Here is a 7,237-nt window from a genome sequence, read left to right as displayed (position 1 = left end):
TGTCTGAGATTTTAAAAGTATCCAGGACTAACAGCGTACTGGACATTGCAGAAGGAAAGTGTAGGGAGCTGATATCAAAGAGTTCAAGAAGAAAGAAAGTGTTTTGAAGCTGATGGTGGCAGCAGTTGTATAATTATGCTTGTTCTGAGTGAATTATGGATTGTTATAATATCGGGAAGAGCTCCCAATAAAATGATTTTTAAAAGACATGCCAATGAAAGAAATTAAAAATGAAGCAAACAGTGTAGGGGTAATAATAAGGAAAAAAATCAGTAAGGATATAGATGACTTGCACATTATCAGCCGACAAAATATTATTTTCAGAAAACTTCATTTAACAATCTTAGAATGTGTATTTTTATGAAACATTTACCAAGATAGACCATAGTATAGGGCATAAAACAAATATAAATACATATGAAAGGATACAAGCAACATAAAATACGTTCTCTGACCAAAGTTGAGGTTAATTTAGAAATTAATAGCAAGCATACTTAGAAAATTACCAAAATCTGGACACTAAATAACCCAAGACTCAAGTGTGAAGGAAGTCATTAAAATAGCAAATAGAAAATACTTGCAACTGAATGCTAAACAAAAGAGAGGATTAGAAAAACATGTGAGATTCTTCTTAAATCAGGAGTCATCACGCTTTTTCTGAAATGGACAAATAGTTATATTGTAGGCCGGGGAACCACACAATCTCTTTCAAAACTATTGGGATCGACTATTGTGGCACGCAAGCAGTAATAGTCAGTACACCGATGAATGGGTATGTCTATGTTCTAATGTATTTATGAAACACGGTATACCCAGTATACAAGCTAGGTGTGCTGCTCTCTGATCTAAAGTAGTAGGTAGAATGAAATTTATACCACTATTTACTTATATGAAGTAGTGCTAGGGGCTAAGTGGATTAAACATTGGGCTACTAATCATACTGTCTGTTGTCCTGTGGGAGAAGATGAAATTGTTACAGTCTCACAAGCCCTAAGAAGTTCTATTCTATTCCATAGGGTCCCTATGAGTCAGAATTGACACAACTGTCAATGGAATTCACCTAAATTAAATGTTGTCATTGAGTTTGTTCCAATTCAGAGTGAGTCAATGTTAGAAAAGAAGAAATATCTCAAATCAGCGATCTCAGCTTCCATCCTAAGATACCAGACTAGAGAAATGTAAAGTAAAATTATGCAGAAAAAAAATGATAAAGACCAGAGTGGAGAAACAATAGGAACAATTAGTGTAAGCAAAAGCGATTTCTTTGACAAGATTAATAACATGTTGATAAATCTCTGGTTTAACTGATAAGGAAAATAATGCCAAGTATTATATCGTTTACAATAGCATCAGTATAAAATATTCCTGCTGAATCTTATAAAATGTATTTAAGACCTATACACAGAAATAATTGCATGCAATAATTAAAGAATACAGAGATAAATAAACACTTTTCTCAAGGGCCAGAGGATTAAATATTTTTGACACAGTGATTCTCCCCAAGTTAACCTATACTTCAATCCCCATAAAAATCAGAGCAAGCACGAGGGACAACACTGGAGTCACAGTATAGGAACTGAGCCCGATCTGACCCCATCACACTGGGGCAAAACACTGAGGGCATGCAACAGAGCAGCCAGGGGAGCAAAGCGATGAAGTCCCCGGGGAATACCAAAAATAGACGTTGGGGCTAGAGTGTGACACCCCATCAGACTCAAATAGAACACACTCCTCAAAGTCAACAAATAGACCTGGAACTATTTATAGGCTCTTCTTTTTGTCGTTGGTTTTGTTGTTCTTGTTATTTTTGTTTGTTTTGTTTTCTTTTGTTGTTCTGTTTGGCTGTGTCTTGTTTTGGGGCTCTGTATGTCTATCTAGATAAGATAGGCAGGATAAAGAATCTGGAGGAAAAAGTAACGGGACTGATGGATCTGGGGAGACACAGGAGAGGGGCAGGTGGGGGAAAGGAAGGGGGTGTTAACAAACCCAGGGACAAGGGAAAAACAATGTCATCTACAATCGATGACAACGAGGGCCTAGGATGCCTGGTGGGGCTTTAATCAAGTTTAATGTAACTGAGAGGAATTACTGAAACCTGAATGAAGGCTGAACATGATAGTGGGACAAGAGGAAAGTAAAAGGAAATAGAGGAAAGAACTAGGAGACCAGGGACATTTATAGAGGTTTAAATATAGGCATGTACATATGTACATATATTTATATATTATGATAGGGAAATAGATTTATGTACTCATATTTATGTTAGATATTAAGGTAGCAGATGGACATTGGGCCTCCACTCAAGTACTCCGTCAATGCAAGAACACTTTGTTCTATTAAACTGGCATTCCGTGATGCTCCCCTTCCCAACACAATCACTGAAGACAAAATGGGTGCATAAGCAAATGTGGTGAAGAAAGCTGATGGTGCCTGGCTATCAAAAGATATAGTGTCTGGGGTCTTAAATGCTTGAAGATAAACAAATGGCCATGTAGCTGAGAATCAACAAAGCCCACATGGAAGAAGTACACCAGCCTGTGTGATCATGAGGTGTCGATGGGATCAGGTATCAGGCATCAAAGACCCAGAACAAAAAACCATAGTAATGTGAATGAGGGGCGGCATAAAGTAGAGACCCAAAGCTCATCTGTAGACAATTGAACATCCCCTTACAAAAGGGTCACAAAGAAGAGAGAAGCCAATCAGGGTGCAGTATAGCACCGATTAAACATACAACTTTCCTTTAGTTCTTAAATGCTTCCTCCCCACCACTATCATGACCTCAATTCTACCTTACAAATCCGGCTAAACCAGATCATGTACACTGGTGTAGATAAGAGCTCGCAACACAGAGAATCCAGGACAGATAAACCCCTCATGACCAAAAGTGAGAACAGAAATATCAGGAGGGTATGGGGAAGGTGGGGGGGGAATAAAGGGACAACTGATCATAATGATCTACATATAACCCCTTCCTAGGGGGATGGACAGCAGGAAAGTGGATGAAGGGAGACAGCAGTTGGTGTAAGATATGGGGAAAAAATTTTTTTAATAAAGTATCAAGGGTTCATGAGGGATGGAGGGTCGGGGAGGGGGAAAGATGAGGAGCTGCTATCAAGGGCTCAAGTAAAAAGAAAATGTTTTGAAAATTATGATGGCAACATATGTACAAATATCCTTGACACAATGGATGGGTTGTGGTAAGAGCTGTAAGAGCCCCCAATAAAATGATTTAGTAAAATAAACAAAATAATCAAGTCAAATATCACAGCAATTATGAAGATAGTGCAAAGCCAGGCAAAGTTTTGTTCTGTTGTACATAGGTCTCTAAGTCTGAACCGACTGACTGGCACCAAACAACATTGCATTATTTAGTGGTTTTTCTGTCCAACAGAAGGAACGGATAAACAGGTCCAAATTTTCCATCCTTTACCATTAATCCATAAGTCGGGTGACCTTTTTTGGTGACAAAACAGACAACCAATTATCAGTTAACGTTCTTTCTCTTGGAGGAGGGTTATTCACAGTGAACATGGTCTTTGCTTTGACGTAAGTTATAATATTTTCAATCTCCTCATGTGTATTTGAAAACTAACAGTAAGTAAAGCTGAAAAACAATTGATGCCTTTGAATTATATTGTTGGTGGAAATTATTGAATAACCATGGATTGCCAGAAGAACAAACAAATCTTTCTTAGAAGTAGTAACAGTAAAATGCTTCCTAATGCCTAGTGCTCGTGAACCATATATATATGGAACCATATATATATATATATCCTAATATATACTTTAAAACCACTATATATATACTTTAAAACCACTTCAACACAGGAGACCTCACCCCAGCTGGGGTAAGTGTTTCAACGATTAGTTCTTATGATATGGCCCTGCCCAGTGTTTGCCCTCATAAAAAGAGATCACTGAAGATATGGGTGCTTTTGCAAAGTGTGAAGAAAACATGTTGTCTTGCTATCAGAAGAACGGCTTGCCTTAAAACAAGAGAGGTTTCCACTTAGAAGAAGCACACCAACCTGTGTGATCCAAGAATTTCAACTTTCAAAAATTCCATATGCAGAGGAATGGTATCAGAGCTTAAATTGTGAACTCCTGATTTGCAGAAAGCTGTGGATGACAATGGAAACCCAAAATCCATTTTCTGAATCCTCATGGATTAAACTTCCAGTGAATCCCCTCAGCATAGTCAAGGGATATGGGTAGCCTTACTATCAGCCCTGGAAATTTTATTATGGCAGTTATAGTTATGTTAAAATATAATACCTTATTATTTGGTCTCCCTTTTGACCCATTTTTAAGTTTTTCAGTTTTTAATATTTTCTGCTTTTATATTGAGGTTTTAAAATATTTTTAGTCATTGCTTGTTTGTTTGCTTCCTGTTTGTGTTTGTGTGCTTTTCTGTAGATGAAATCCAGGATAGATAGGTTTATAGAGACAGTAACAAGATTGATAATTGCTTAGGAACATGGCAAGGGAGGATAGGTGGAAATGAGCAGCTAACAACAATGAAGATGAGAAGAAAATGTTCTGAAATTGATTATGGTGATGATTGCAAAAAATCTTAATATGATTGAACATTTAAATGATATGAGAGATATACAAATAAAGCTTTTTTTAACCATAAAAAAGTGAATTAAAAAATCAAAGCAGGTTTTTCACTTATTTCTTTTTAAATAGAAATTGACAAGATGATTCTAAATTTTGCATGGAAATTTTAAGTATCCAAAGTGCCATAAACATCTTGGAAGGTGAAGAACAAAATGGGAGGTCTTTCTTGCTGTTAGTTGCTGCCGACTTGGTTCTGATTCACAGTGACCTTATGCAAAACCGTCTGGTCTGTGCCACCTTCAGGATTGTGGGCATATTTGTGTCCAGTGAGGCTTATGTGTCAATCCATCTCATGAGGGTTTTTCTCTCAATTTTGATGACCCTCTACTTTACCAAAATTATAGCTTTTTCCTAGAGATTGGTTTTTCCTGTGATGTGTCACAAGTAAGTTGACCAAAATCACATCTTCCTCACGTTGTGGTTGTTGTTCTTAGTCCACTTTTTTCACTCTTGCGGTGCCTGCACTCTTTGAAACACTCTTTCCCAATGCCAATATGCAAGGAATACATCCATTATTTTTCTGACTTCCATTTGCACTGTCTAGATTTCTTTTACATAATTGGACAGTGGTTCTCAACCTTCCTAATGCCATGACCCTTTCATACAGTTCCCCATGTTGTGGTGACCCCTAACCATAACATTATTTTCGTTGCTACTTCATAACTGTAATTTTGCTACTGTTCCGAATCTCCATGTAAATATCTGATATGCAGGAATTAAAGCATAGTGATTAATCACAAAACAAGATGTCATTATATATCATGAAATATTTATTTCTTACAAATAGATGCAATTTTGTCTTGAAGTATGGTGTAGCATGGGCAACAGTTTTCACACCGGGTACTCGTATGTGGGCATATCTGCATGTGGACAGACCTGCCGGGAGATGGATAGAGGAGCGGTGTCTCAATTCCTAAGACCATGAGAAATATGTGTTTTCCAATGGTCTTAGGCGAGCTCTGTGAAAGGGTTGTTCGACTCCCAAAGGGGTCGCAACCCACTGGTTGAGAACCGCTGTACTAGGAGATAGAGAGTTTCCTTATTTTGTTTGTATGATGACCTCTTGACCTATGTACAGGCTTTTCATGAGCACAATTAATTGTTCAAGAATTCCCATTCTTGGTAATGTTATAATTTGTTATGATCTATATGATATAAGGCATCATCAATAAAGCACAGTAAATATCTTTCTGGAATTCTCTGGATCTCACTAAGATCCAATTGACATCATTCCACATCTTCCTTTGAATCTGGCTTGAACTTCTGGCAGTTCTCTACAGTATACTGACGGTATTTTTAAAACTATGTCCACCCAAATGTTGCTGTAATATGATGTTAATCATATTGTTCAATACTTTTTATGTTCCAGTTATTCTTGAAATCAACATAAATAAGGATCTTTTCTAGTCAACTGGCCAGGTATGTCTTCCAAATTTATAGACCTAATTGAGCGCTTCCAAAATTGCATCCATATGTTGAAACAGCTCAGTTGGTAGTCTGTCAATTCCTGGAACCATGTTTTTGCTTTTTGTTTTTTTGTGAATCATTTCAGTGCCACTTGAAAGTTTTTCCTTCTGTACCAGGAGTTCTTGATCAGACATCCTAAAGTGGCTGAATGTTGGCCAATTATTTTTTACAGAATCATGTCCTAGTTTATTTTTAAAACACTTTTGTATTGTAAATTAGGTAGGGGTTTACATTTTTCAATCATCAATTTTATATTCAGCCATTTAAGCTACTTCTTAATATCCCCAATAGCTTAATTTGCCCTGCCTCCACTTCTGTTTGATTTCTCTTCTCCATCTTGTGGACTACTATTTTCTCCTTCATCTAAGTTAGTAACTGTCAATGATCTGGCATATTTCTTCAATTTCCCTTCCTTATCCTCGCCTTGGTAACCTCAAAGTCTGTTCTGATTTCAATGCACATATTTGTCTTTTCTCTCTCTCTCTCTCTCTCTCTTTCTTTCATCTAACAGTTCAGTTAGTTAGTTTATTGTCCCAACCTGGCTGATAAACACATGTGGGGTTAATTGAAGGGCGGAGAGATAAATGGCTCAGTGAGCTTCGCCTTTCCTGTTCTTGGGTCTCTTGCTTTCTGATGGGTCAGACCAGGGTGCAGCTGCCTTAGCCAGTTCCCTGCTTCAGCTGGGAAAGCTCACTTCCTGCAAGACATCCCTGAGAAGAAGCCATGTGAACCTACCCCAATGCAGCGCTGGGTCCTGGAACAGCCATGTGGAGAGCCCTGCCAGTGCTGAGATGCTTACACATTCACTGACTCAGCTTTCCTCCTGCAGCCGGCAATGATGTATGTGTCTGTTTTGTGAGATGGAGGAGGACTTTATGGATTGGTGTCAGACATATGGGCTAATGTTGGACTTGTGGGTTTGGGCAGCACTGTGTTGGGATGTTTTCTTGGTGTGCACTTATCCTTTATATAAAACTCTCTCTTATACATATGAATTTCTCTGGATTTGTTTCTCTAAAGTACCCAGACTAACACAACAGTAGTCTCATACAACATTTGTCTTTTTGCGATAGTTTAATTTCAGTCTTGCCATTCATCTGTCAATCTGTAATACTGTGGTGGACTGTGTGGTTGCTGTGATGCTGGA

The 7,237-nt window shown here is 37.9% G+C and overlaps 1 protein-coding gene across 1 annotated transcript in view; it reads left to right on the top strand.

The window, feature by feature from the left end:
* The window catches only part of OCA2 (OCA2 melanosomal transmembrane protein), a 178,919-nt gene that overhangs the window by 57,538 nt on the left and 114,144 nt on the right, over window positions 1-7,237 (top strand). The gene's annotated exons all lie outside the window — the stretch shown is intronic.

The sequence above is a fragment of the Echinops telfairi genome, unplaced genomic scaffold, assembly GCF_000313985.2.
Source record: "Echinops telfairi isolate 266 unplaced genomic scaffold, ASM31398v2 ScPeMD7_7475;HRSCAF=8513, whole genome shotgun sequence".
Lineage (NCBI taxonomy): Eukaryota > Metazoa > Chordata > Mammalia > Afrosoricida > Tenrecidae > Echinops > Echinops telfairi.
This window is presented reverse-complemented; position numbering and strand designations above follow the sequence as displayed.